This window comes from Macaca fascicularis, chromosome 1 (genome assembly GCF_037993035.2).
Source record: "Macaca fascicularis isolate 582-1 chromosome 1, T2T-MFA8v1.1".
Taxonomy (NCBI): domain Eukaryota; kingdom Metazoa; phylum Chordata; class Mammalia; order Primates; family Cercopithecidae; genus Macaca; species Macaca fascicularis.
Genome location: NC_088375.1, coordinates 169,656,858 through 169,677,108, shown reverse-complemented (window position 1 = coordinate 169,677,108; position 20,251 = coordinate 169,656,858). Strand labels below are relative to the sequence as shown.

The following is a 20,251-nucleotide window of genomic DNA, read 5'->3' as shown; positions in this document are numbered from 1 at the left end:
GATGCCAGGAATAAATCCCAGGGAAGGAAGGTGTTTTAGACCGATTGAGGGGAAGGCTAAGGCCTGAGGGGTTTCTCTTCTATTTCCCATTTGGGATTCCAGAAGGAAATCACTAGTTAAGGTGAGTCAGCAGTACAATTGGGTAGGCCCAGAAGAGGAAAGAGAGCAAAATAGAGGAGTCAGGAAAAGAGGGCCCAGTGTGGGCACCTGTTAGCTCCTGTGTGATGTGAAAGGCACTCAGATGTTCCTGCATCTCTGGTGGAGAACACAGAACCCAGCTCAGCTGAGAGATAACGGCTCTGTCATGGGGAGGTTGAAGTGACCCCACAGCAGAAGTGGAGAGGAAGTTGTTGAACAGAAGCTGTGGCCGAGACTCAAACAGGCCTATAGCGCTGGTGAGAACCATGGTGGTCTGAGTCGTCTGAGGTCTGAGGTCTAAGATCCTGACCAAGTAGAGAAAAAGGACCATCCTAGGAAATACCCCAGCTGCTGAGTAAAGATACCAGCAGAAGACGATAAAGAGCTCACCTGTGAGGCCTCAGTGGACACCAGTCCAGGAGCCAGCCTAGGGCAGCTCACCCCAGTCACCTGACTATAGAAACTGACAACTAAGAATGTTAGATTGAAGATCGAGTATCCAATATTAAAATAATTATTAGAAATAAAATTAGAAGTATCAGAGTACTCATAAGACAGTAAGGAATCAGCAGCACAAAATCTAAGGTATACTGAATACCGAAGTCACTTTTGCCCTGAGGACATTTGCCAATACAGCCAATTTGAGCCTCTAACTCCTAAGGAGGAAAGTACAAAATAAAATTCACCAAATTAGCTAGGCATGATGGTCTGCACCTGTGGTCCCAGCTACTGGGGAGGCTGAGGCAGGAAAATCACTTCAGCCCAGGAGTTCAAGGCTGCACGTGTTTGTGCCACACCACTGTACTCCAGCCTGAGCGACAGGAGTAAGACCCTGTCTCAAAAAAAAAAAAAAAAAAAAAAAAAAAAAGCCTGGGTGCAGTGGCTCACACCTGTAATCCCAGCACTTTGGGAAGCCGAGGCAGACGGATCACGAAGTCAGGAGATCGAGACCATCCTGGTAAACATGGTGAAAACCCCGTCTCTACTAAAAATACAACAAAATTTAGCTGGGTGTGGTGGCGGCCACCTGTAGTCCCAGCTACTCCAGAGACTGAAGCAGGAGAATGGTGTGAACCTGGGAGGCGGAGCTTGCAGTGAGCCAAGATCATGCCACTGCACTCCAGCCTGGGCGACACAGCGAGACTCTGTCTCCAAAAAAAAAAAAAAAAGGCCGGTGTGGTGGCTCACATCTGTAATCCCAGCACTTTGGGAGGCTGAGGTGGACAGATCACTTAAAGTCAGGAGTTTGACACCAGCCTGCCCAACATGGTGAAACTCCATCTCTACTAAGAATACAAAAAATTAGCTGGGTGTGCTGGTGTGCACCTGTAATCACAGCTACTGGGGAGGCTGAGGCAGGAGAATCACTCCAATTGGGAGGCGGAGGTGGCAGTGAGCCGAGATCATGCCACTGCATTCCAACCTGGGCAACAGAGTGAGACTGTCTCAAAAAAAAAAAAAAAAAAAACCTGAAAGAAACAAGAAAATCCATCAATAGAACTAGAATTCAAAGGCTACATTTTCCCCAAATTTCTGCTCTAAAGGGACTGCTGCTGACCAGTACAATGAGGAAAAAATTTCATATTTGAAAATTTGTAATCACTTGCTGGCATTATTGAAGTTATAACCACAGGGTGGTCCAAAGCAATTCAAGCCACAAATTTCATTTAATTTGGTGCCATATTGGTGAAGTCCCTAGGAGTCAAAGACACAAATGCAAATCCATTTTAAGAAGTTACCCTCATCCTGGGTCTCAATGTATTTAATTTAACAAATAATTTTTCAAGGTTAATAAGCAGTACTGGTAAAAAACAACTAAGCATACATAATAAGCACCACACATGCGAGCTAGAAGAAAGGAAAGAGTAGAAATAGAGTCAACAAGACTTCAGACAGGCACTGCACTCCAGCCTGGGTGCCAGAGTGAGACTCTGTTTCAAAAAAAAAAAAGACTTCAGACACTGGAATTATCAGACACAGATTATAAAATTATGCCTACTATTTATTGTTAAAGAAATAAAAGATGAGCTTGAAAATATCTTCAAGATACTGGAACCTATAAAAAGTGACCAACAAAATTTTAAGAACAATAAAATTAAACTTCTAGAAATAAAATTTACCATTACTGAGATTGAAAGCAAAACCAAAACCAGCAGCTTAACAGCATATTAGATACAACTGAAAAGAGAATTAGAGAACAAGAAGGTTGGGTCACAAGATTTTACAGAATGAAGCACAGAAATTTAAAGAAATACAATATATGAAAGAGAAATTAAAATTCATAGAAGATAGAGTGAGAAAGTCTAACATATATTTAATTGGAGCACTAGAAGAAGAGAGATTATATGGCAGAAACAGTATTTGCAGAATACTGGCCTAAACTTTTCCAGAACCTATGAATGAAATTAATTCACACACTCAAAAGACCAAACAAATCCCAGGAAGGAAGGGGGCAGGAGCAGAAAGAGAAGAAGAAAAAGAAGAAAGGAGGGAGGGAAAGGGAAAAAAGAAGGAAAAGGAAAGAAGGAAGAAAGAAAAGAAAGAAAGAGAGAATGGGAGGGAGGGAAAGGAAAGGAAAGAAAGGAGAAAAAGAAAGAAAAATTCATACTCAGATTCAAGTGAACACCAAAGGAAAAAATCTGAGGGCAGGACAAGTGTGGAGATCATTATCAAAGGAGTGGCAGAGAGACCACTGACTTCTCAGTAGCTGCAATGGAAGCCAAATGACAATACATTAACATACTCCATGGGTTGAAAGAAAATAATTGATAATCTATTATTCTATTCTTAGTGAAAAAAATCTTTCAAGAATGAGGGCATAGTATTAATATATACATTTCCAAAACCAAATAGAAACACAGAGACTTTGCTATTAAAAGGAATTCAGAAGGGTGTCATTCTGGAAGAAAGAATGTGATCCTAGATGGATGCTCTGAGGTACAAGAAAGAATGAAGAGTAAAGAGAGTGGTAAGTACATGAATAAATGTAAACAATGCAAAATTGTGCATAACACAACATAACAATGTAATATGAGATGAAAAAGTATGATAAATACACAAAAATAAAAGCGTGCAAATTAAGAAGAGAGTAAATGAAGTTACTGTTTCGTTTTTGTGGTATTGAGCACAAGAACAACGTTAGTGACTAACTTTTTACTTAATAGGTGATATATACATATAAACATGTTAGGCTAAACTCTAAAAAAAAAAAAGACAAAATGTAGTCTATAAACTATTAGAGTTTAAAAAAGGAATAAAAATAATACAAAAAAAGAAGAGAAAAAGAAGTATATAAAAGTAAAGCAAAGAGAAAGCAAAATGTAAAGTGATAGATTTAAAATATTAGTTACTAATATCAGTTAACTAAAATAAATAAAATATAAATGGATTAAATACTTCAGTTAAAAGACAAAGCTTCTCAGACTGGATAAAAATTTATAAATATTCAAACAGGTTGAAATATAAAAATGGAAATAGATCTACCCTGCAAATATAACTCCAAAAGAGCTGGCATTCTTATGTTAAGAGTACACAAAATAGACTTTAAGCAAAAAATCATTATTGAAAACAATTTAGCAATTCCTCAAAAAGCTAAAAATAGCATTACCATATGACCCAGCAATTCCACTCCAAAGTATTATACACATATTGCAAAGAATTGAAAGCAGGGATTCAAACAGGTACTTGTATACCAATGTTCATTGTAGCATTATTTACAATAGTCAAAAGGTGGAAATAACCCATGTTTCAAACACATGTATGAATAAAATGTGGTATATACATACAATGGAATATTATTCAGACATAAACAGGAGTGAAGTTCTAATATATGCCCCAACATAGATAAACCTTGAAGACATATGCTAAGTGATATAAGCTAGATGCAAAAGGACAAATACTGTATAACTAAACTGACATGAAATATCTCAAATAGGAAAATTCATAGAAATGTAAAGTAGTAGTGCAGCCACAAATTATATAAGAGAAAAATCAGAAGACCCATACAGAGAAATGGACAAATCTACAATTATATGGGAAATTAAAAAATACATCTCTCAATAATTGATAGAACAAGAAGAAAAATCATTAAATAGGCTGGGAGTGGTGGCTCACGCCTGTAATCCCAGCACTTTGGGAGGCCTCCAAGGCAGGTGAATCACCTGAGCTCAGGAGTCCGAGACCAGCCTGGCCAACATGGCAGAACTCCATCTCTACTAAAAATATAAAAATTAGCTGGGCGTAGTGGCACAGCCTGTAGCTACTCGGGACGCTGAGGCACAAGCACAAGGAGGCACAAGCCCCCTGCTTGAACCCAGGGGGCGGAGGTTACGGTGAGCTGAAATTGCCCCACTGCACTCCAACCTGGGCAACAGAGTGAGACTCTGTCTCAAAAAAAATAAAAATAAAAATAAGTCATTAGATGATTCAAACAATAATGATTAATAAAACTGACCTAATAGAGATTATATATATTTCTTTCAACAACTGCAGAAAAAAATTCTGAAGTCCACACAGAATATTTCAAAAATGGACTCATACATAGTCATTAAAGCAAGCCTCAACAGATTTTACAGGATTAATACAGAAGATGTTTTCTGACCTAATGTGATCTAACTACAAATCAATAATAAAAAGGTAAACAGAGCATCTCCATGTTTGGAAAATTAAAGCCATGCTTCTAAATAACTCATGGGTCAAAGAAGAAATCATAGTGGAAAAAATTTTTAATTGTGAACTGTGCCTTTTTGTTTTTTGACAGAGTCTTGCTCTTGTCGCCTAGGCTGGAGTGCAGTGATGGGATCTCACTGCAACCTCCACCTCCCAGGTTCAAGAGATTCTCCTGCCTCAGCCTCCTGAGTAGCTGGGATTACAGATGCCCGCCACCACGCTCGACTAATTTTTGTACTTTTAGTAGAGACCCAGGGTTTTGCTATGTTGGCCAGTCTGGTCTCGAACTCCTGACCTTGGGTGATCCGCCTGCCTCGGCCTCCCAAAGTGCTGGCATTACAGGTGTGAGCCACCACGCCTGGCCATGAACTGTGCCTTTTTAAAATGTGTGAGTTATTTAAAAATTACTTCATATCAAAAACTTGTAGAGTAAGAGCTAAAAATTGTTTACAGAGTTGATTTATAGCCTTACATTTTATATTAGAAAAGAAAAAAGGCTAAAAGTAAATGAACCAAGCATCCACCTCAGGATAGAAATAAACTGCAAGATAAACAGAAATAAAGTAGTAGGAAAGAGATAACAAATAAGAACAAAAATGTATAAAATAGAAAAACTATGTAATAGGAACAATAAAGCCAATAGTTGATTGATTCTTTGAGAAGACTAAAATCTTTGGTGAGACTAATGAGAGACATACATACACACACACACGGGGAGTGAGAGAGAACACACACACAACCACACACACGCTATCAGGAGTGAAAAAGGGGATATTACTCCAGATGTTGTACACACTGGAAGATAATAAGAGGATATAATGAATGACTTAATGTTAGTCCATTTGACAAAGTACACTATATGGACTAATTTCCTCGGGGAAAAATCAACAAACCTTATAAAGATATGTAAAAAACACGAGCGTGATTCTGCTAAGAGAGCATTTGAAAAACATAATACAGGCCAGGCACGGTGGCTCACGCCTGTAATCCCAGCACTATGGGAGGCTGAGGCGGGCGGATCACAAGGTCAAGAGATGGAGATTGAGGCCATCCTGGCTAACACGGTGAAACCTCGTCTCTACTAAAATTACAAAAAAATTAGCCGGGCGTGGTGATGGGCGCCTGTAGTCCCAGCTACTAGGGAAGCTGAGGCAGAAGAATGGCATGAACCCAGGGGGCGGAGCTTGCAGTGAGCTGAGATTGCACCACTGCACTCCAGCCTGGGCGACAGAGAGAGACTCTGTCTCAAAAATAAAATAAAATAAAATAATAATAATAATAACAATAAAACCTGAACAATCCCATGATCATTAAATAAATTGAATCGTTTACAGAAAATCCACGAAGAAAATTCCAGGACCAGAAGCCTTTCATGTGGGTTCCACCAATCTTTTAACGAACAAAGTATTTTAATATCACATAAACCCATACAAGAGGGAACAATTCTCAAACTCATAAGACACTAAAATTCACGTGAAGACTATGGCAAAATAAAATTACAATCTAATTTGACCTATGGATATATGTTGAAAAAAATCTGAAACAATATATTAGCAAACTGAATCCAGCAATACAAAAAGATAATAGAGAAAAGCAAGTTAAGTGTATTCTAGGAATACAAAATTGATTTAATATTTGAAAATGAATCAATGTAATTTGTCATATTAATAGAATAAAGGAGAGAACCCGTATGACCCCCCAAACATATTTAGGAAAAGTGAATTGTAAAAAAAGTCAATATGTATTCTTAATTTTAAAAATCACTAAACTTGAAATAAAAGGAAACTTTTAAGTCAAATAGGGTACCTACAGAAAATCTACAGCAAACATCATGCAAAATAGTGAAGTTGCTATGTCAGAAGATGCGAAGCCAGGCACATGGCTCACACCTGTAATCCTAACACTTTGGGAGGCCAAGGCGGGTGGATCACTTGAGGCCAGGAGTTCAAGACCAGCCTGGCCAATGTGATGAAACCCCATCTCTACTAAAAATTCAAAAATTAGCATGGTGCCTGTAATCCCATCTACTCAGGAGGCTAAGGCAGGAGAATCGCTTGAACCTGGGAAGCAGAGGTTGCAGTGAGCCGAGATCGTACCACTGCACTCCAGCCTAGGTGACAGGGCGAGAGTCTGTCTCAAAAAAAAAAAAAAAAAGAAGAAGAAGAAAAACAAGGCCGGGCATGGTGGCTCACGCCTATAATCCCAGAACTTTGGGAGGCTGAGGTGGGTGGATCATCTGAGGTCAACAGTTCAAGACCAGCCTGGCCAACATGGTGAAACCCCATCTCTACTAAAAATACAGAATTAGCCAGGCGTGGTGGTGCATGCCTGTAATCCCAGCTACATGGGAGGCTGAAGCAGGAGAATTGCTTGAACCCAGGAGGCGGAGGTTGCAGTGAGCTGAGATCGTGCCATTGCACTCCAGCCTGGGCAAAAAGAGCAAAACTCCATCTCAAAAAAAAAAAAAAAAAAAAGGTGCACATAACTTTAGTTTTGCTAGACAATGCCACATTCTTTCAAAGTGCTTGTGCTAATTTATACTCTCAGCAACAGCTCTTGAGAACTCTCATCACCACTCCACATTATCACCAAAAGACTGTGAACCACCGTCCTAGAGAAACTCTTGCAATGTGTACTACAGACAAGTACAAGAATTTTCTTAGCATCATTGTTCTGAGTAGCTTGAACCCGGAAACGATTCACTGTGCTTTTGGGGAGGCAGCAATATTTTATATCTGGATCACAGTACTGGTTATATAGCTGTTCATTTTATAATTATTCAAACTGCACATATATGCTTTATGCATTTTTCTATATGTATTGCATATGTTTCATTTGAACTTCTACAAAGTCATTATATTCTTCAAAGAAACTTCACACATATTTTAATAAATCTTATCTGATTTTACAATTACCGCTTGTGGTTCCTATAAGAAACTTGTCCATATTAGTTAGGGTTCCACTAGAAAAGAAATTATTTATTTGTACAAATTTGATAATTTGAGAAGAATTTAATTTAAAAGGACCATCTACAAAGGTGTGGGCAAGGTTTAAGGAACTCAAAAGTGGTAACAAAATACTCTAGAACTAGTAACTTGGGGTGCCTTTCCCACCCATTGGGGCAAGGAGAGAAAGCCTTTATTAGAACCAGGAGATAGAGCTATGTGGAGAGAGCTGCTCATGACATAGCTTGAGCTATGACCTCTAGTGGAAAGACAGAGCCAGTTCACAGAACAGTGACCTCATACAAAGGGGATAAATACCCTGATCTTGCTCTTCTCCCTTCCGTCTCCCAATCTTCTGTCTGTGCTCCTTGTTGCTGAACCCAACCTGAAGCCAGAACACAAGAGAATCTGTGGATGTAATGCATTTAGGTTAACCATCCAGGGAACCCAGCAGAATGGAGCTGGGCAAAGAGTAGATTCGGAGTGATGAGAAGTTGCTCACATGTCCACCTGAATCTAAAATGGTAGCCACTTCCAGTGTTTTTCTTTTAAAATACAAAGTTTGGGGAGAAGAAGAAATGACCAAGGGATTGAAATTACAGCTGGTATAACCCTTGCTTCTGCAGCTGGTGATAAGGCGTACACTGGTATTCAAGGCTACCTTCTTCCACCTCCCACTTCTGCTCTTTCCTTCCATCAGCACTTCAGCAGGATGTGTTTTACCTCTTTCCTTGTCCCAGGCTACTTGTCCCATAGTAAAGATGTTTTTGCCTATTTTCCAAAGTAGATTTGGAGAGACGCAAACTTTGTTGCATGTAGGATATGAGACACTGATAATCTTGTCTTTATTGGGTGGCTGCACTTTTCCATTGAGCAGACCACTGGGCCAAGGAATGCTAAGAAGTTGGTCATTGAATCCCTGAGTTCTAAACATAGCTCTCCCTGTCTATCCCCACTAGATAGCAGCAATCTAATTACTGCTATTAAGGATATATCACCCCTTTTCTATATATTGGTTCTATGAGGAACCCTTAATGGCTCGGGGTAAGTCTTAGCTCCCATTTCATTGGAACCATGTCTATTATACTTCCCATTTTTTTAGAAGAGGACACTAAAACCAAGATAATTTGCAATATTTGCCTAAGAGTGCACAGTTAGCATAACAATGGAACTAGAAGCTCAGCCTCCTGACTTTCAGAGTCATTTGCTTCCCACACACTGGAGGAATAGAGCTGTATCTTATCACTGTAACAGGTGGAATGGGAAACAGCAATAACACAATGTTAGACTGTGATAAAGGTGACTCAAGGGAGGGAGAAATACACAGTAGCAGATGTCCTGTAAATATTAAGGCACTGTAGAGAATAAGACATTTGTCATCCTGCCATCTCATTGTGCCAAGCTACAGGAGTAATATTTTTGCCCTGTGTTTTTCCAAAGCAGGGCCTCTTCCAAAACAATTCAGGGCGATGACTACTTGAGTGCATTATAATGTGTTTGCTAATGAATTTTCTTGATATTGGAAAATAACATTTTTCTTGTGTAATGTCCCCTCTCCTTTCTCTTAAAGGAGCCCACATTGCCATTTATTTTATTTTTTATTTTTCTTGGTCACAGAGAAGTCCATGCTAGTGAAGCAATTAAGGGCTCTTTCTAACCCATAAATCACCAACAAAATGGATATTCCAGTGCATCCATAGGGATTTGAGGGCTCATGTGAGGGAAGTCTGTAAATGACTCTGCATTTTAGGATTTCCATAGCCTTTCTGAGGCCCATTAAACTGATCAGTAGGTAGTAAGTGATGAGGCATAAAGCTGGGAGGTGGGGTGATGTAAAGAAAAAATTAACAAATGAGACTGAGTCAGCCAAAGTGAAAATTTCGTTTGTAAGGGTTGGTGCCTCTTCAGACTTCTAAGCAACTTGAAGAAGGTAATCACCATTTTATCATTTTTATTATCTTATTTATTTTTAGATTTTAACATAGTCAATACTGGGTTGCAGTACCTTGCTAAGAGGGAGGAGAACCAACTTCATACATTAGTGTCATGCTAAAATATTCATTGGGGAAATTAATATAGCATTTTATTTAGGGCTTTCAATGTGTATATCAAAGGAGAAGCTAATCAGGAGAAATTCAGTCTATTCTTAAGTTGGTGGGGAATGATATTTTTTGATAGGGAGTTTTTCACACCTGTTAGATCATATAAATTCAGTGGATGCTTTTTTTCCTCATGAAAAGTGAGGAAGCAGTAAACATTTAAAACACAGTATTTTTTTTTCCCTGTCATCCTTACACAGTGGCCATGCTAATCTTCTCTGTATCATTCCAAGTATTAATTATTTTTAAGTGAAGTATTTAATATGCTGATCTTAAGGTTCAGTTCAATGACTTTTAAAAAAAATTTTAGAGGCAGAGTCTCATTCTGTCATCCAGGCTGAAGTACAGTGGAGTAATCATGGCTCACTGCAACCTCAACCTCAAGCCCCTGGGCTTAAGTGATTCTCCCACCTCAGCCTCCTGAGTATCTGGAGACACAGGCATACATAGCCATACTGGGCTATTTTTTTTTTTTTTTTTTTTTAAGACCAGCTATGTTGCCCAGGCTGGTCTTAAATTCCTGGCCTCAAGCAATCCTCCCACCTCGGCCTCCTGAAGCACTGGGATTACAAGCCTGAGCCACCATGCTTGGCCAATGGATTTCGATAATTGTACACATTCATGTTACTACCATCTAAAGTTCCAGAAAGTTGTCTCATCCTCTTGTCCCTTTCTAGTCAAATCCCTTTCCTTCTGACTAAGGGAACCTCTTTTTTTTTTTTTTTTTTGAGACAGAGTCTCGCCCTGGTGCCCAGGCTGGAGTGCAGACGCAAGCTCTGCCTCCCGGGTTCATGCCATTCTCCTGCCTCAGCCTCCCTGGGACTACAGGCACCCGCCACCACACCCGGCTAATTTTTTGTATTTTTAGTAGAGACGGGGTTTTACCGTGTTAGCCAAGATGGTCTCGATCTCCTGACCTCGTGATCCACCCGCCTCGGCCTCCCAAAGTTCTGGGATTACAGGCATGAGCCACCGCGCCTGGCGGAGGGAACACTTTCTGATCCTATCACCATAGATTAGTTTGCCTGTTCTGGGACCGCATATAAATAGAGTCATACCACATTTATTATTTTGTGTCTGGTGTCTTTCACTCACCATGGTTCTAGAATCATCTTTTTTTTTTTTTTTTGCATGTATCAGTGGCTAGTTCCTTTTATTGTTGAAGAGTATTCCTTTGTATGAATATATCACAATGTGTTTATCCAATCTCCTATTGCTGGACATTTGAGTTGTTTTCCATTTTCGGCTGTTATGAATACAAGTATTATGAGCATTCTTGTACAAAACGTTTTGTGGACATATATTTTCATTTTTGGGGGGTATATACCTGGGAGTAGAATAGCTGGTAACTATATGTTTAATTGTTTGAGGACCTGTCAGACTGTTTTCCAAAGTGGCTGTACCACCTACATTCCTACCAGCAAGGTACAAGGGTTCTAATTTCTCCATATCCTTCCAAAACTTGTTGTTCATATTTTTTATTACAGCCATCCTAGGGGGTGTAAAGTTATATCTCATTGTGGTTTTGATTTGCATTTTCCTAATGATTAATGAAGTTGAACATCTTTTCAAGAGTTTATTGGCTACTTGTACATCTTCTTTGGGGAAATGTCTATTCATGTCATTTGTTCATTTTAAATTGGGTAATTTGTCTTTTTATTGTTGAGTCCTAATTGGTTCTTAACTTGAGTGAAATTGAATTGAGAAAGTCTGTTGTAACAGGTAAGCCTCTTGCAGTTGAAAGTAACCAAAAATCCAACCTACATTATTAATTAAAGCATTCATGGAATTTGTTGTATCACAGACCTGAAAGTTCTTGGAGGTAGTTCTGGCTTCAAGAATGTCCTGGTCCAGAGAAAAAAAAAAAAAAAAAAGGTTGGGGGTGATGGTTCACACCTGTAATCCCAGCACTTTGGGAGGCTAAGGTGGGCAGATCACATGAGGTCAGGAGTTTGAGACCAGCCTGGCCAACATGGTGAAACCCTGTCTCTATTAAAAATACAAAAATTAGCTGGGCGTGGTGGCAGGCACCTGTAATCTCAGCTACTCAGGAGGCTGAGGCACGAGAATCGTTTGAACCCAGGAGGCAGAGGTTGCAGTGAGCCAAGATCATGCCATTGCTCTCCAGCCTGGGCAACAAGAGCAAAACTCTGTCTCAAAAAAAAAAAAAAAAAAAAAAGTGACACCAGGATCAGATTTCTTCCTCCTCCCCTCTTAGCTCTGTTTTCACTGTGTGAGCCCCATTCTTGGACAGGCCTCACCAAGATGGCTATAGCATCTCCAGCCACACATTCTTCCAGGTTCAGGCCAACTGGAGAAGAGTGCTTGCTCACAGAAGCACTGGCAAAAAGACTTACAGGTCCTGACTGATTACAGACCAATCTGAACTGCAGTGGCCAAGAGGAATAGGTACACTGATTTAGGGGGATTCACAGACCCCATTCCCAAAGCAAGGGTTAGAGTCCACCCGAAACACATGGATTCCAAGTGGGGGAGAAGCGAGTTCTCCAGAGAGAAATTAGAATACATTTACCAGAAGAGGAGGAAAAGGGATGTCGGGATATCAAAAACTAGCAAATGTCCACTACAGTGCTTCCCAACCACGGCCTCACTAAAAATCAACATGATTTTTATCCAAGCAACTAAGCAAAGAGGTGAGGCCACAGAGTAAACTACTATTATTGACACAGGAATATGGATAAAGGCAAGAGAATAGTTAGCCAGCAGTAAAATCATTAAAATGTCACTAAATTTAGCATCTGAAGACCTGGCTCGAATCCTAGGTTTGCTACTTGCTAGCACTATGACCTTGGAAAAAATCACTTAACATTCCAAATCACATTTCTTTCTTTCTTTCTTTCTTTCTTTCTTTCTTTCTTTCTTTCTTTCTTTCTTTCTTTCTTTCTTTCTTTCTTTCTTTCTTTCTTTCTGTCTGTCTGTCTGTCTTTCTTTTCTTTTTTCTTTCCTTTTTTGAGACACGGTCTTACTCTGTCACCCAGGCTAGAGTGCACTGGCATGATCATAACTCACTGTAGCCTCAACCTCCTAGGCTCAAGAAATCCTTCCAGCTCAGCCTCCTGAGTAGCTGTGACTACAGGTTCATACCACCATGCCTGCCTAATGTTTATGTTTTTTGTAGAGATGGGGTTTTGCCATGTTGCCCAGGCTAGTCTTGTACTCCTGGACTCAAGTGATCCTCCTGCTTCGACCTCCCATAATGCTGGGATTATAGGGATGAGCCATCACACCCAGCCAAACCACATTTTTCTAAGCCATAAAGTAGCGATTACCTCAAAGTATAATTCCAGCATCATAGGTTGGTTTTAGAAATATAAACTTGTAAAAGTGCCTGGCACATAGAGGATATTCACTCTGAAATCCTGGGTCATAACTTTGTCTACCTGCTTTCCATGTGATCCCACCCCAAGGCTGCTTCCTATCCAGCCAGTGTTTGCTTTCCGGATGGGACTGCAGAGATTTCCACAGAAATCTTTTGAACCATTACCTTACTGAGCCCCAAACTGTAATTTCAGCTATGTGATTAGAGCATTGTTCTACCAACACTGAGAATGGTTTCTGGCTGGAATGTCGGTGGAACGTGGTGAGCCAGACACAGGCAGTCCTTTGAACACAGCCTGGGGTATAAGACAGAGATGATCATCACAGTTGGAGATCTAGAAAATGTCCCTGGAGACCTCAGAATCCCATGGTTTGGCTTCCAGGAGTGGAAATGAGTGCCAACTTCCCCTCTCAAAGCACACTGCCCCTCTGGATTCTAGTGTGTTAACTAATCCCTTCCTCCTCCAGAACAGGAAAGAAGGAAGGAAGGGCTTAGAACTATTCCATTGGTAGCCTCAGAATTTCTACATAAGGAAAGCTTAGGGGCAGCCATCTGGCTGCTATGAGTTTCTAGAGGAGTTGCTTTTGAAATTGTTTGCATTTTAAATAAGAAGGTTTGGCCAGGCGCAGTGACTTACACCTGTAATCCCAGCACTTTGGGAGGCAGAGGTGGGCGGATCACCTGAGGCCAGGAGTTCAAGACCAACCTGGCCAACATGGTGAGACCCCATCTCTACTAAAAAATACGAAAATTAGCCAGGCGTGGCGGAGTGCACCTCCGGAGCCAGAGAGGTAGGAGAATTGCTTGAACCTGGGAGGTGGAGGCTGCAATGAGCTGAGATCGCGCCACTGTACCATCTAGCCTGGGCAACAGAGTAAGGCTGTCTAAAAAAAAAATTTTTTTTTTTTTTTAATAAGCAGGTTTCATTCAGATTGTATACTACTTGAGATGGCCTGGGTAGGGCTGGCTATCTGGAAACTTTTTTTTTTTTTTAGACAGAGTCTCACTCTGTCGCTTAGGCTGGAGCACGGTGGTACGATCTCGACTCACTGCAACCTCTGCCTCCTGGGTTCAAGCTATTCTCCTGGCTCAGTCTCTTGAGTAAATGGGACTACAGGCACACATCACCACACCCGGCTTTTTTTTTTTTCTTTTAGTAGAGATGGGGTTTCACCATGTTGGCCAGGCTGGTCTTGAACTCCTGACCTCAAGTGATTCACCCACCTCAGCCTCCCAAAGTGCTGGGATTACAGGTGTAAGCCACCGCACCCAGCCAATTATCTGGAAACTTTGATCATCCTTGACATCACTGCCAACTGACCTCCTCCAATTCCCTTGGTCTATCTCTGACTGATGCCGGCAGAAGAAGCAGAGTAAAATCTCCTTACATGTATTTTTGCTCTGCTTCCTGTCAATCTGGGTCCTCTAGGAAGCAGACAGACACCAGGATGGGTTTATAAGTGAAAGCACTGGGGTGTAATAACTGTGAAAGGCAAAAGGAGGCTGGGCGCTGTGGCTCAAGCCTGTAATCCCAGCACTTTGGGAGGCCGAGACGGGCGGATCACGAGGTCGGGAGATCGAGACCATCCTGGCTAACACGGTGAAACCCCGTCTCTACTAAAAAAAATACAAAAAACTAGCCGGGCGAGGTGGCGGGCGCCTATAGTCCCAGCTACTCGGGAGGCTGAGGCAGGAGAATGGCGGGAACCCAGGAGGCGGAGCTTGCAGTGAGCTGAGATCCAGCCACTGCGCTCCAGCCTGGGAGACAGAGCGAGACTCCGTCTCAAAAAAAAAAAAAAAAAAAAAAAAAAAAAAAAAAAAAAGAAAGGCAAAAGGAGAAGGGAGCTGGAGAGGGCAGGGAAAGCCTTAAAACCATGTTGCAGGTCTGAGACTTGTAAAAGGAGAAGGGTAAGGAAGGATGATTGTGTGGGTGAATAAAGTCTCAGACTGTGGTGCAGCTCTGGAAATGTCCTGGCCAGCCTAATAGGGAGTCTGGCACAAGGATCGCTCTCAAAAAAGTCCCACGTTGTATGGCAATGGTCATGCCCTTGTACCCCTGCCATGCTCAGTCATTGGTAGAGGGCTGCCTGGGAGAAAGTGCTGCACCCTGGATGCTGGGGCAGATTCAGACTGGAAGTTGTCAGCAAGCATTCTGCATTCCTTGCAGCAGGTTCTTTCTGGAAGGGAGGTCTGCATGGCACACTGCCACAGCTGGCACAACCCCAACAGCCGTCCAGCCTTTTTTGCTCTTATTCTGCTCTTACCTATAATCAAGCTCACAGAAGGGAAGTAGAGTGCTGTTGTGTTCCACAGAACTGCCTGAGCTCTTTTTATGATTCCTTTGGGTGAAACCTCAGTAAGTCAATCTATGCCTTAGGTTTCTCGTCTGAAATATTTCCTTTGCCTGGAGTTTCTCGTCTGAAATATTTCCTTTGCCTGGAATGCTTTTCCCTCAGCTACCCTAGTAACTCAATGCCTCATCTCCTTGAGGTCTCTGCTCATGTGCTGTCTCATCAGTGAGTCCTTCCCTGACTAATTAAAATAGCAGTCCCCTCACAATTCTTATTCTCCTTCCCAGTGTTATTTTTCTCCATGGCACTTACACTATCTAATTTAAAAAGTTTATTTCTATATTCATCATCTGTCTCCTTTGATTAGAATATAATGGATGTCAAGTCAGGAGATTTTGTCTGCTGTTCTATCCGTAGCACCCAGAATAGTGACTAGCATATAGCAAATGCCATTAACTATGTGGCCAATGGAAGAAAGGAAGGAAGGAGGGAGGGAGGGAGGGACTGGTATAACCACATGAATCATGTAAAAGTTGATAGATACCACTAATCCTTTCTCATTCTGATGCAAACTTCATATGTAAGAAGATCATCTAACCCCTTGAAGAGAGCAATGAAGTCACTGAAACTTATAAAACTGTGTCACTAAAAATTGGAACTTTAAGTTAAAGACAGAAAACTTATTTACTAATTGCATTCTTTTTATCAGATACCATGTTACATGTTTTTACATACATTATCTGCTTTAATCCTCCTAATAGCACTGAGATAAGGGTTATCATCCCTATTTTGTGGGCAAGGAGGCTGAGGCCCAAATAACATGGCCAATGTCACACACAACTAGAAGTATGGAATTTAAATTCAGATTTATCTGATAGCAACAAATAAGAAACAGACTTCAGTGCCAAATAAGAATAGAGGAGCTGGGCTGGGAGCGGTGGCTCACGCCTGTAATCCCAGCACTTTGGGAGGCTGAGGCGGGTGGATCACGAGGTCAGGAGATGGAGGCCATCCTGGCTAACATGGTGAAACCCTGTCTCTACTAAAAATACAAAAAAAAATTAGCCAGGCGTGGTGGTGGGCACCTGTAGTCCTAGCTACTCGGGAAGCTGAGGCAGGAGAATGGCGTGAACCCAGGAAGTGGAGCTTGCAGTGAGCCGAGATCACACCACTGCACTCCAGCCTGGGCGACAGAGCAAGACTCTATCTCAAAAAAAAAAAAAAAAAAAGAAGAAGAGAGGAGCCAAATTAGATCACAATTTGATAGTAAAAACATGAACAAAGTAAAAGAATCATTACAAAAGACAAAGGAAGGAATTACTTTTACTATGCAGGAGTTCAAGGCTGAATATCAGTTACCCAATCCAATGAAGTAACCATCTACTTACAATAGGGGGTATTTACTTTTCCTTTTTTTTCTCCTGAGACAGGGTCTCACTCTGTCACCCAGGCTACAGGGCGATGGCATGATCATAGCTCACTGCAGCCTCAAACTCCAGGGCTCAGGTGATACTCCCATCTCAGCCTCCCAAGTAGTTGGGACTACAGACATGTGCCACTGTGCCTGGCTCAAGCAATCTGCCTGCCTCAGCCTCCTAAAGTGCTGGGATTACAGGCGTGAGCCAACACACCCAGCCTATTTTTCCTTTTAAAAGTCTGTTATGCAGAAATACCATTTGACCCAGCAATCCCCTTACTGGGTATATACCCAAAGGAATATAAATCATACTGTCATAAAGATACATTCACGTGTATGTTCACTGCAGCACTACTTGCTATAGCAAATACTTGGAATCAACCTAAATGCCCATCATTGGTATTTGAAAAGAAAATGTGGTACATATACACCATGCAGTACTATGCAGCCATAAAAAAGAATGAGATCATGTCCTTTGCAGAAACATGGATGGAGCTCGAGGCCATTATTCTTAACAAACTAACGCAGGAACCAAAAACCAAATACCACATGTTGTCACTTATAAGTGTGAAGTAAATGATGAGAACGCATGGACACATAGAGGGGAACAACAGACACTGGGGCCTATTGGAGGGTGGAGAAAGAGCATCAGGAAGAATAACGAGTGGGTACTAGGCTTAATAGTGGGTAATGAAATAATCTGTACAACAAACCCCACGACACAAGTTTACCTACATAAGAAACCTGACATGTACTTCTGAACTTAAAAGCTAAAAAGTTAAAAAAAAAAACAAAAAAAGTCTGTTATGGACTGCATGTGTTCTCCCACACCAAAATCCATATTTTGAAGCCCTAATCCCCAGTGTGATGGCATTAGGAGGTGGGGCTTTGGGGAAGTAATTAGGTTTAGCGAGGTAATGAGGATGGAGCCCATGGTGGGATTAGTGCCCTTATTAAAAGAGGAAGAGATACCAGCACTCTCTCTGCAACATGTGAGGGCACAGCAAGAAGGTAGCCATCTGCAAGCCAGGAAGAGAGCTCTCACAAGGAACTGAACCAGCTGGCATCTTGATCTTGGATTTCCCAGCCTCCAGAATTGTGAGAAATAAATTTCTGTTGTTTAAGCCACCTAGTCTACAATACTTCGTTATGGCAGCCCAAAAAAGCTGAAACAAAGTCTCAGAAACTCATAGACATGTAGTATCGGAAACCATCCCTTAGAAGAGAAAGTTTCTCATTCTTGCAGTAAAAAGCCAGTTAAGAAAAATGAGAGGATGGAATTTGAAATCATCAGTGAATGCTAAAACTAGTGGGTGAGTGTTTGATGAGGAACAGAATATTGACATAGTCCCCAAAACCTCCTGACAATTTTTTTTTTTTTTTGAGACAGAGTCACCCTGTCGCCCAGGCTGGAGTGCAGTGGTGCAATCTCTGCTCACTGCAACCTCCACGTCCCAGGTTCGAGCAATTCTCCTGCCTCAGCCTCCCAACTAGCTGGGATTACAGGTGCACACACCACGCCCAGCTAATTTTTGTATTTTTAGTAGAGACGAGGTTTCACCATGTTGGCCAGGCTGGTCTTGAACTCCTGACCTCAGGTGATCTGCCCGCCTCTGCCTCCCAAAGTGCTGGGATTACAGGAGTGAGCCACTGCACCTGGCCTCAATGACCAATTGCTTTTTTAATTACAAAAGGAAAAACAGTAGCTGGTGTAGTGGCTCATGCATGTGGTCCCAGGACTTTGGGGGGCAGAGGTGGGTGGAATGCTTAAGCCCAGGAGTTTAAGATCACCCTGGACAACATGGCAACACCCCATCTCTACAAAAAATACAACAATTAGCTAGGCATGCGGGGCACGCACGTGTAGTCCCAGCTACTCCATAGGATGAGGTGGGAGGATCGGTTGAGCCAGGGAGGTTGAGACTGAAGTGATCCAAGATCGAGTCACTGCACTCCAGCCTGGGCAACAGAGTGAGAGACCCTGTCTCGGAAAAAAAAAAAAAAAAAAAAAGTTAAAATAGTAACTTTACAGTGGGGAAATATGGTGGATATTGCCTTAACCAGACATCAAAGTATATGATGTTCTAAGATAAACCACCATCACCGACTTTCTCATATAAAGCGCTGAGAAGGAAAAAAACACTACTTCTATGGTATTTCTGCTCAAAATATACAACCTGAATGTAATCATTAGGCAAGTCAGAACATTTTAGAAATTATTTTGTAGAACATTCTACAAAATAACTGCCCTATACCTTTTTAAAAAATTTCAAGTAAGAGAAAGTCAATGAAAAGCTCAAGAACTCTTCCAGATTAAAGATTACAGAGATGAGACAACCAAATGCATTGCATGGTCTAAGGCTAGATTTGACCTGGGAAAGTCAAACAACTACAGAAAGACATTACCAGGGCAATTAATGGAATTTGTCCACGGACCCTGGATTAGATAACAGTATTGTATCAAAGTTAAATTTCTTCTTTTAATCATTTTGCTATGGTTATATAAGAAAATGTCCTTTTTTCCAGCAAATAATCTGAAGTGTTCAGGGGTCTCCTAACATCTCCTGTCTCCAATTTACTCTAAAACTTTTCAGGAAAAAATCATACACACATGCTAGAGAGAGAGAGAGAATGATGAAGCAAATAAGCTAAAACAATTGATGATTCTGGGTTAAGGGCACACAGAATTTGAGACTGTATCAAAATTAAAAATTAAAGAAATGTGCTTTGTATCTCAAAGACCCTCTCTTGATGTTAATCTAGGGGCTGGAGAAACATTTCAGGTAATTAGCACAGATTTTTATTTTTATTTCATTTTTTTCTGGTGAGATGGGGTCTTGCTTTGTTACCCAGGCTTGAGTGCGGTGGTGCGATCTCAACTCACTGCAACCTCTGCCTCCCGGGTTCAAGCAATTCTCCTGCCTCAGTTTCCTGAGTCACTGGGACTACAGGCGCGCACCACCATGATCAGCTAATTTTTGTGTTTTCAGTAGAGACGGGTTTTTGCCATGTTGGCCAGGCTGGTCTCAAATTCTTGACCTCAGGTGATTCACCCACCTCGGCCTCCCAAAGTGCTGGGATTACAGGCGTGAGCCACCACGCCCAGCCTAGATTTTTTCTTTAAAGCTTTGAATTATTTTGGAAATCAAAATAAGAAACTCAGGAGAGTTCCAGAATTCACAGCGCTAATTTCTATTGGAAATGTAATTTACTCTTTGTTCTAAGTGCTCATCAGATAGTGCCTAAGTACTGGTCATTCTGTCTGAAGTGGTTGTTTACAGCGAGCCTTTTGCAAAATGGAACATTTTCTAATGCCAATTTCGTAAATGGAAACACAATATATGCAAAAAAGA

At 41.2% G+C, this 20,251-nt stretch overlaps 1 protein-coding gene and 1 non-coding gene across 2 annotated transcripts in view; both read right to left on the bottom strand.

The window, feature by feature from the left end:
• The window catches only part of JAK1 (Janus kinase 1), a 237,049-nt gene that overhangs the window by 182,112 nt on the left and 34,686 nt on the right, over positions 1-20,251 (bottom strand). The window lies entirely within an intron of this gene.
• Positions 10,004-10,112, bottom strand: LOC123570944 (U6 spliceosomal RNA). Its single transcript, XR_006695172.2, has one exon. It is a non-coding gene; the product is annotated as a U6 spliceosomal RNA (small nuclear RNA).